This window comes from Lotus japonicus, chromosome 5, assembly GCF_012489685.1.
Source record: "Lotus japonicus ecotype B-129 chromosome 5, LjGifu_v1.2".
NCBI classification, from domain to species: Eukaryota; Viridiplantae; Streptophyta; class Magnoliopsida; order Fabales; family Fabaceae; genus Lotus; species Lotus japonicus.
Window position 1 is genome coordinate 21,815,009 of NC_080045.1, and position 10,881 is coordinate 21,825,889.

The following is a 10,881-nucleotide window of genomic DNA, read 5'->3' on the forward strand; positions in this document are numbered from 1 at the left end:
TGAGCCCAAATCAGTTGATGAAGCTCTTGAAGATAAAGGATGGATTCTTGCAATGCAAGAAGAGCTAGATCAGTTCACCAAGAATGATGTCTGGTCTTTAATGCCTAAACCTAAAGGTTTTCATGTCATAGGAACCAAGTGGGTATTCAGAAACAAGCTGAATGAAAAAGGAGAAGTCACGAGAAACAAGACAAGACTGGTAGCTCAAGGCTACAGTCAACAAGAGGGAATTGATTACACTGAGACCTTTGCTCCTGTGGCAAGGCTTGAAGCTATAAGGCTACTGATCTCATTCTCAGTGAATCACAACATAATTCTTCATTAGATGGATATCAAGAGTATATGTCAAGCAACCTCCTGGCTTTGAAGATGGCAAGCATCCAGAGCATGTCTACAAGCTCAAAAAGTCGCTCTATGGACTGAAACAAGCTCCCAGAGCTTGGTATGAAAGGCTTAGCTCCTTTCTTCTGAAGAATGAGTTTGTAAGGGGTAAAGGTGACAACACTCTTTTCTGCAGAACCTATAAGGAGGATATTCTTATAGTTCAGATTTATGTTGATGACATTATATTTGGTTCTGCTAATCCCTCTCTGTGCAAGGAATTCTTTAAGATGATGCAGGCTGAATTTGAGATGAGCATGATGGGAAAGCTCAAGTACTTCCTGGGAATTCAAATTGATCAACGACCAGGAGTCACTTATATCCACCAGAAGAAGTACACCTTGGAACTTCTGAAGAAGTTCAACATGAGTGACTGCAACATCTCAAAGACTCCAATGCATCCAACATGCATTCTTGAGAAAGAGGAAGTTTCCTCTAAGGTTTGTCAGAAGCTCTATCGTGGTATGATAGGCTCTCTTCTGTATTTAACAGCTTCCAGACCTGATATATTGTTTAGTGTGCATCTCTGTGCTAGATTTCAATCAGATCCTAGAGAGACTCACTTAACAGCTGTTAAGAGGATCCTCAAATATCTGAAGGGAACCACTAACCTTGGCTTGATGTATAGAAAAGCATCAGAGTATACACTTTCAGGTTTTTGTGATGCTGACTTTGCTGGAGAAAGAGTGGAAAGGAAAAGCACCTCAGGAAGTTGCCATTTCCTTGGAGCAAATCTTGTCACTTGGTCAAGCAAGAGACAGAACACAATTTCTTTATCAACTGCAGAAGCAGAATATGTCTCAGCTGCCACTTGCTGCACACAAACCATATGGATGAAGAATCATCTGGAGGACTATGGTTTGTTTCTGAAAAAGATTCCAATCTTCTGTGACAACACAGCTGTCATCTCCCTCAGCAAAAATCGCATTCTACACTCAAGAGCAAAGCACATAGAGGTAAAGTATCATTATATTCGAGATCATGTTCAGAAGGGCACTCTATCATTAGAGTATGTTGATACTGACCATCAATGGGCAGATATCTTCACTAAGCCCTTGGCAGAAGACCGTTTTTTATTTATTCTTGAAAATCTGAACATGGACTTCTGTCCAGAGTAAGGAATTTTCAGAACCTCTGACCATGGTGCTTCTGAAGTCATCAGATGCTACCTATTCAGAAGGTACTCGATCAGAAAGCACTTAACCCACCGGTTAAACTTCTGTGGTAGACAACAATACACGTGTCACTTCTTTTGTGACATAGTTCCTTGTGTCGCGTGGTGTACCTGCTATAATGATGATACCTACTCTCCTCCACTGTGTTATTTTCTGACTAAGTATTTTCTAACCGTTGATCTTGCTTTGTGCGTTATGCTTTTTAATAGTTCAACCGTTACCATTAAACCCACTACGCACGATCTCACACACGATCTAATTCACACATACATACTTAATTGTTTTCAAACCCATTGTGTGCATTGCATTCATTCACTTGTCTCCCTCCAATATTTCCTTTCTCTCTGAACCCTAAACCTCTCACTCCTGAGAATCATGGGCAAATCAAGGAAATCAAAGGCGAATGTTACTGCTTCTTCCAAGCTGACTGTCGAAGAGCAAGAGAGGCAAAGATTCGAAGAAGCTCAGCAAATTCTGAACGCAGCCAATGCAGTCAACTGCGTCAAGAAGATTGAAGAACTGGTTGTGTGCAATGAGGCAAGAGTGGACTTTGATAACCTAGCTAGACACGAGTTTGACATCAGGGATCAAATCGATCTGCAAGGTTGGACAGGCTATTTTAATCGGCTTTGTGGCCCTATCTATTACAAACTAGTTGTGGAATTCTGGAAGAATGTTGTATGCAACGACTACTACGTCGTTTCTCATTTGTTGGATAGAAAGATTGTTATCTCCGAGGAATCCATTGCAAAATTGCTGGGAATGGAGTTCCAACAGGGCAAGAGAATCAAGAATGTGGATGCTAATGTTCTTAACATGAGGAAATTAGTAAATAAGGCTATTTATGATAACTGGTCTTTGGAGAAGACAAAGTATACCATAAAGGAATTGAAGCCAACATTGAAGATCTGGTAAAAGATTTTCATCTACTGCATTCACCCCAGAACAGGAGGAACTGATTACCTCAATGCAACTCAAAAGGTAATCATGTACTATATCTCTAAGGGTGAGCCTGTGTGTCTTCCATTTCTGCTCTTCAACTATCTGAAGGAATGTGTTGAGAAGTCAAGAATTAATGCAATTGAGACCAAGAGGTCTATCTCCTACATTCCTTATGGCAGGCTGCTCTCAGATATTTTCACTCAGAACAAACTAGTCAAGACTCTGTCTGACCTAGGACTTCATGAGGATCTGGCTATGTCCATTGGAGATGCTCTCAATGGGACTAAGTTGAAAAGAATGCAGATCATTGACAAAGTTCAAGTTGAACCTGAAGAAGAATCATCTGAAGAGGTTCGTCAGAAGAACCACCCTGTTGATGACTATCCTCTCTGGTCTAAGAAGGATAATCCAGCCAGTATTCTGGAATATGTGAGAATGCTCAGAAGTGAAGGAGATCCAATTACTCTCGAGGAATTCATCAAAGGACTTCCTGATAGTCCTCCTGAGGTACCAACAAGAAAGTCTAAGAGAACAACAAGCAGCAAGCCTTCAAATCCCAAGGGCAAAGGGATTCTGATAGAGGAAACCAAGAAGATAAAAGCTGCATCAAAATCTGTGGTCATCAGGGAACCAATTCCAGAACCCTCTCCTGAAAGAACTCCAGTGCAGTCACCTCAGAAATCTCAGTCTGATAGCTCTGAGAGCTCTATGGCTTCCTCCATTGGAACTCAAGAAGAAGAAGATGACACCAACAGAGGAGGAGCTGTTCACTCTAACACTGAAGAAGGTTCACTCAGAAGGAATGTCAAGAGGAAAGCTGTCATGGAAGAATCTTCTGATGAGGAATCTGAAGATGATGATGTTCCTCTGACCAAGAGGCAAAGAGTTCAAGTAATTCAAGATGAGGAGGAAGTTGAGCAGGATGATAGTGAGATCATTGGGAATGTGCTCCAAGTTATAAGGGAATCTCCAGAAGCTGAAGAAACCACCGATTCTGATGAAGCGCCCATAGCCAAGAGGAAGAAACTGCCTCTGAACGGTCCACTTCAGAAGAAGGAGGTAGAACCAAAGCAAGCATCTAAGAGTGTTCCAGAGGTACAAAGGGAAAATAGATCAAAGATAGCTTCAGATCCAGCAAGGACTGCCAGACTCACCAGATCTACCATCCTCAGAGATTCAAGTAAGGCTCTTACTTAAAGCATTAATTTAGATTCTGCTTTTATAGTTATTCTTGAACAACCTGTACCTATATCTACCTCCCTACCAACCTCAATCCAAAAAGTTCCACCTCAAACAGAACCTCACACACAAACCATATCTCAAGCTGAAACACAAGCTCCTCACTTAAACATCCAAACCGCTACCACTTCCATTCCATCCATCCCAATTCAAACCTCTTCGACATCCACCACCATTGAGTCTGTACCTCTCTTTAATTCATTCATTAAGGGTATCGCTCAGAGTGAGGCTACCTTGAGGGACTTGGTTCAACAATTCACACCTAAGCCTCCATCCACCTCAAGAACCCTTCTGGTAACTGAATCTGGTGAGATTCCTGCTGTGGAAGACGAAGGAGATTAGGATGTTCAGATTCTAGAACATCCTTTCAATGTGCAACCTATCCAGCAGGTAGCCTCCTATTTTGAAGATGTGTTTCCAGATGCTGCTGCTGAGTCCTCTTATGTGTCCTTGTCTCACTACTCCACAGTAAACTCAAGAGATCTGAGTTTCACCTCGCCTGAGAAGACAGCCACATCCAGGCAAAGACAAGAGACTATTCCTGAGATTGAGCATATGGATGAATCAGATTATTCAGGACAAGAGAAGACTCGCGTGAATGAATCTGCACCTTCAGGGCAAACGAGAACTGAGAGTTCTAATGCATCAAGCTCTAATGCAACCAACACTCCTCAGCCAATCATGGATTTGGAACCCTCCTTCAGGCCACAAAATCTCATTCAGGAGTTCTCTGATGAAGCAACCAGAAGACTGCAATGGCTATATCAGGTAACTGATAATCAATTTGATGCATCTTTGGTTGATAGTATGTGGTCTACCTTCGGACGATGGTCAGAAAGTAGAGCTTCTGAGATTGAGAAGCAGCTTAGCAGAGAGAAGCATCTAATAGTTCATGATGCCTCTGAGAGAGCTTATGAGCAGAGGCAGAGGGTGTTACACAGGGTTTGTGAACCCATGAGAAGAGCAATGGTTGCAAGAACATATGTTGTCTCTGAACGTACCTCAGAAGATGTTGCGATGATTCCAGCAGAGGTTGCAGAGGACAGTACTGAAGAGATCATCATTCATGAGGCTGCAGAGGTTGATGAAGTTCAGATGGAAGTACCTACTCAAGCTGCGGCAGAAGTTCAAGCACCTGCAGATGTTCCTATTCCTGTTCAAGCTCCAGAACCAGCTCCACATCCGGAAGTTGCTCTCCTGGCTGCCATAATTGATAGGATACAAGATGATCAGCAGAGGCTGTTTCAGATGGTTGAGCATCAAGGCATCATTCAGAGTGAACAAAGTCGGCAGATTCAGGAATCTTCAAGCAGAATGGAGAACATAATGAAGTATCTGATCGAGAATCTCCCATCTTCATCAAAGCCTTGAACCCCTCTCATCTATCCTTCATGCATATTTATTCATCTTATCTGTCTGTGAACTTTTTCTATGTTTGACTATGTTTTATTTCCTTATGTGTTTCTGCTACAACTTATTTCACGCGTCTTATCTGTGTTAATTCTATGTTGTTATTGGTTTTGTTTTTCACTCTTTTTGCTTATGACAAAAAAAGGGAGTACATAAAATGGTTTTTGATAAACTTTTAAAACCCAGTTGAGGAGAATACGTGTCAAATACTTATAGCACATAGATATTACCAAGCGTCTTAAACAAGGAATACATTTTGTTCAATCCTCTGAACAAACATGCCTCTGATGCCTTATCACAATCAATCTGGACAATACCCTATGTTTCCAAGTGATCTACGCAAGTTCTGAACCATCAAGTTCTGATGAGTATACATTCTTCTATGTGTATCTTCTGATCACCTCACAAGACTCCGAATCTAGACTCTTCATCATCTCATCAAGTCATAGATTCAGGGGGAGTCAGGGGGAGACCCCAGCTCAGAATCAGGTGCAATCCTAGATTCAGAAGGAGCAACATAAACCGTTACACAAGGATAAGTTTTAACTCTGATCTCTTCTCTCTTGTGTATTCAGTTTATTGACTAAGAATTGTTCATCAAAATACTTGTTTTGTCATCATCAAAAAGGGGGAGATTGTAAGATCAAGATTTGATCAATGGTTGCATCTCTATATTTTGATGATTACAATTAAGGATTTTGAGGATGAACAATTATGGTACTCTAACGTTTGCCTGTTATAGTTGTGACAAACAGGTTTTGATTCTGACCCAAGCCGATTCCATCAGAAGATGAAGACCCAAGAGTAACCAAAAGAGAGTTCTAAAGCTCGCCATGTTCATTTAGAACAGTGGCAAATCCTTCAAAAGTTCTGAAGATAAAAGCTCTCAAGAGGTACTGAAGAACTGAAGTCAGAAGTTCTGAAGACCGGATGTTCCAGAAGGAACGGTCCTGAAGTAGAAGACTCAAGTTCTAAAGACCTGCAAGAAGTTGGCTCTGAAGACCCAAGCTATTCTCGCTCTGGCGTTCATAAGTTCTGAGGAACATGCCCAGAAGCAGAATTTGCAAGGTCAGAGGATCCAAGCTTCCGTCTGACTCTGATCAGAAGCTTCACCAACATCCATCTGAAGCACTCCAGATCATAAGTCAGCTGGTGAAAGAACAGGTCGCTGTCATAGTACACATCGTATAGTCATAGCCTGCCCGCCACCTACCACGTTCAGCCTAACAGTCTGATATTACAAGATTGTCACTACAACCGGCAAAACCCTAGCAACGGCTACACCAAATACCTTGGAGTATATAAGGGCTAAACATAGAATAAAGAAGCTAAGAAACTTTGCTGATTTTCTTGAATCGATTCTAACCGATCTCTTAGCAATATTTCTTCATTGTTCTTGAACATCTGAGTTTACCATTAGCTTTTCAGAAGCATTTCTTGTAAACCCAAAACCTTTTACAAACACTTTGTAAAGTTCCTTAAGAGACCAAGTTTGGTCAGATCTTGAGAGGACTGAATCAAGTTTGGTTCAATGTTTAGCTAGTCTTGAGAGGATCGGTAGATCAGCTTCTTGAGAGTATACTAGTGAGAAAATCAGTGTACTATTAGTCACTTTGCAGGTTGCAAGTGCAGTTGTAACATTCATTGATTTTAGTGGATTGACTTCATCAGAAGAAGGAAGAAATCACCTTCACGGGTGGACTGGATTAACTTGAGCTTTTATCTGAAGTGAACCATGATAAAATACTTGTGTGCTCTACTTCATATTCTTTAGCACCTAGTTCTTATCTTTAAGTTTGTAAAAACTTAAAAAGGGGAAAACTTTTGTTGAAAAACTCTATTCAAACCCCCCTTTCTAGTGTTTTTCGCACCTTCAAAGCTTCCTTGGAATTAAGTACCTCGCTAGACGGTCCAACAGCTTTGGATTTTGGTCAACCAGTAAGCAAGCTAGCAATGTAAGAAAGAGGGACCAAATCACTAGAAGTCCTGACAGTACCGCGAAGTGGTAAACATGGGGTCATGTTGTTGTTGAGGAGCTTGGTGATAGCTTCTAGGATTTCAAATCTTATGCCTGAGTATCCTTGGAGAAGAGTGTTGTTCCTCACTAGCATCGCTTCTCTAATTGTCGGCTGTGGCATCGTGTTGTCTCGGTACCATTGCCAAATATTCCAACTTTGAAAAACCTGAAAACAAAAATATACAATAAACATCAACAACTTCTATTTTATACAATGAATTTGTAAACATAATGATTAATTAATTGGTAATTAGAAATGAATTAATGAGCCTGGGTACTCACCGCCGACAGCAAATACTAATTCATTTTCACGGGTGCTCGTACTAAGCGGTAAACAAATATTAGTTAGTTAGTGTGTGTGGAATTGAGTTAGTACCTGATGTGCTCTTGCTGCAAAGCATTGCCATTTTTGGTTCTATGATGCGAGGTGGCGCCAAAGCCGATGGTAACAATGTAACTGTCAGTGCCATTGTTCATGTTGTTCATGACCCAATCATTGCTGGCCTTCACGCCAGCTCTAGCTGATTCACATAAACATGCATGGTACCTAGAAATTTAAACAAACAAAAATTTATATTGTAATGGATTAATTGAAAAATATTTAAGATAAAATATTGAAAAATATTAGTTGTTAGTAATGTTAGTAATAAGTCATCCTCACGATTGAAATTTCGACCCTTCACCCTTCTCCCTTCCAAACCCATGTGTCCCCTAACTCTTACCACTTGAGCTAACCTTTGGGGGATCTGAAGTTTTCGTTATAACTTTCATTCTTTCCCTAACTGTCCTATAGAGGTTCCGCATTCAAATTAAGATGTGGTTTCTCAACTGCTCCCTTTGTGGTTCATGGATTTCAGTTTAGTGCTCGAACTAGCATGCGATCCACACTTAACGTATTTGCTGCAGTTCCTTAATTTTTGGTAATTGTTATTAGCACCCCCTCACATCTAGTTCCACACCCTAAAATTGTGAAAAGACAAATATGTCATTAATGGAATAGCAAAACTACTAAAATTCGATTAATGGAAAAAAAAACCAAGAAAACATAACAACTCTCCACCCCATTCCTCACATCCTCTCCCTTCTTTCTCACCAACACCACCCATCTTCATCTCATCTTCATACCCATCATCAAACTCAATCTCAATATTCTCTCTCTCTCTCTCTCTCTCTCTCTCTCTCTCTCTCTCTCTCTCTCTCTCTCATTTTTCTGTCATCGTTATAGCGCATTCTCATTTGTTCATCGTCGCGGCCGCCGTCGCTGTTACAATTGTCGTTTTCAGATTTTTTTCTACAACTAAAAGCACTTTAAAGTGCGTCACCTACGCAGCGCACTTTAAAGTGCGTAGTTCACGCACTTTGCGTTTAGCTGTAAATTGAAAGCGCATTTAATTGCAAATTTCAACAGAATTGATATCAGATGATTTTTTAAAATTATGAGACCACCATAGTAAATCAAGATAAAATATTTGAAGATTTATGGTGGAATAAAATGTTTTCAAAATTCAAAATAAAATAGTAGATGAAGAAATTTGGATCCAGGACACAACTCTTGTGGCAAAGCGACAAGCATGCAATTAATTTATTTTTCGCTTCAACTTTGTAGTTTAGTCCGTCTTGATCCGAGACTGAAGAAATTCAATTTTTTGGACTGAAACGCTGAAATTTGCAATTTTCGCACTTAAAAGTGCGTAACTTTAACGTGCGAAATTGGCACTATGAAGTGCGTTAGGGACTTTAAAGTAACGCACTAAATTGCAAATTTCGCACTTTAAAGTGCCTAGGCGTGAGTAACACACTTAAAAGTGCAAGCGAAAAAACTTTCAAGGGCGTTTTCAAATTTTATATGTCAGGAGTGGGATCGAAATAACAACTACTTTATTTTTCAAGTTCACACACACTCTGTATTTTTAGGACTTCAAGTTCACACTCCATTTTCGAAAACAAGACTCTCGTTTGGACTTCTATTTTTAACATTTTCACTTAATCCCACGATCCATAATTTAGAGTGTCATTTTGTGATATTGGTGAAATGAAATTGTTAGTTCAAATAAATTTGTATCTAAGGTAATTGAGTAAGTTGACTCATCAATCAACATAGCAATTTTCTTATCAAGAGATTGTTTCAGAAATAAATTTTGTTCCTCAATGCAGATTCTAAAGACACTTTTGTAAGTGTAAACTACATTACACTTTGAAAAGCCTTAGTGATCAATATTGAAAGGTCAATCAATTCTTAATAAAAGTAAACATATTTATATCAATTAATTTCGATTACTTTTTATATTCACATGAAATTAAAATAATAAGTATTATCAAATTAATTTTGGTTCTTTTAAATGAATGATAACTTTAACACTTAACTTAATATTAATCAGAATTGAAAGAATAAAAATCAAAGTTAAAATGTTGGATTTATATCCAATGACTTCACAATTTTCAATTAACCTACTTGAATTATATTATTTAAAACAAGATAATTATTCACTTTTCCAACTACCCCTATCATTTATTGTAAGGATGATCTTTTTCTTAATACGGTTATTTGAGTGTATATTTATCCCTTTGGTAAGAAAAGCCATAAATTAAAAAAAAACAATTGTTAAGATGAGATTTTCTTAGGAAGTTATATTTGATATACTTAATTATGTCAACATTTCAACCTCTTATTACATATAAATAATTTTAGGGGCATTACATTCTTGTTTTGAACCATACAAATAGGCTCAACATAACTTTTATTTTGCTTAGACAGTTTTTCCAACATTTTCAATTTTTGGAGGACATCCGCAGGCGCATGCTCCTAGAATGCAGCTTGCAGGACAACGACCGCATTGTAGAGAAACACAATCTTTATCGACGGTGCATGCAATTGCACTGACTTGCGTCTTAAAACCTGCAAAATTCATTGACCATTGTCAAAATCTTAACCTTTCATTGCACTCTTTTACATAGCATGCGTCCAAGTTAAATAATGTATACATAGTGTTTAAATTTTTAGCTTAGCTAATTGTAAAAGAAACAAACAACAAAAAGAAATACCAGGTTCAGATGCTATGAGAAATAAAAATGTGAAGCAAATAAACAAGAATGAAGCTTTAACTGCCATCGTGCGTCTTGAAATTGAGTATTTTTGGGAGTCAATATTTTTTTGATTGAAGCTGAGTTGAGTTAGTGTTATATAGATATATATAGGGCCTGTTTGGTGGCTAAGATAAGATAAAATAAGAGCAGGATATGATAGAGAGTTGGATAAGGATAGGATATGATAAGAGCATGATAGACTCTTATCTTAACTTGTGTTTGGGTGCACAGGATAATAACAAGATATGATATATAATTAGAAAAATGTATCAAATTTTTCTTTGAATAAAAAATACATGCAAATTCTTTAAATTATCATTTTAAAGAGTGGTTATTCTATTAATTAAATTTTCTTACATTTTTGTAATTGAGCATATATATGTTGTAAAATAACTATCAGTAAATTAATTTTATTGATTAGCTTATTTGTTAAGGGAGCCTATTTTAATTAAAATTATGTAGTCAATCAATTGTTTTTAACCTAGTTTTTTTTTTGTTACAGGAGGAAATGAAAAACAAATTTTTAACTTAGTTTTGATAAGTGATAAAAATTAAAAATAGAGGTTAACTAAATTAAATAAATATTATGAAAAATATTAATTTCTATAAACTAATTTATGTTTAAATTATTAT

General features: G+C 38.1%; 1 pseudogene; it reads right to left on the bottom strand.

The window, feature by feature from the left end:
- Positions 1 to 6,318: 6,318 nt before the first annotated feature.
- LOC130719303 (phenylalanine ammonia-lyase-like) lies at positions 6,319 to 10,273 on the bottom strand (annotated as a pseudogene).
- Positions 10,274 to 10,881: the final 608 nt, after the last annotated feature.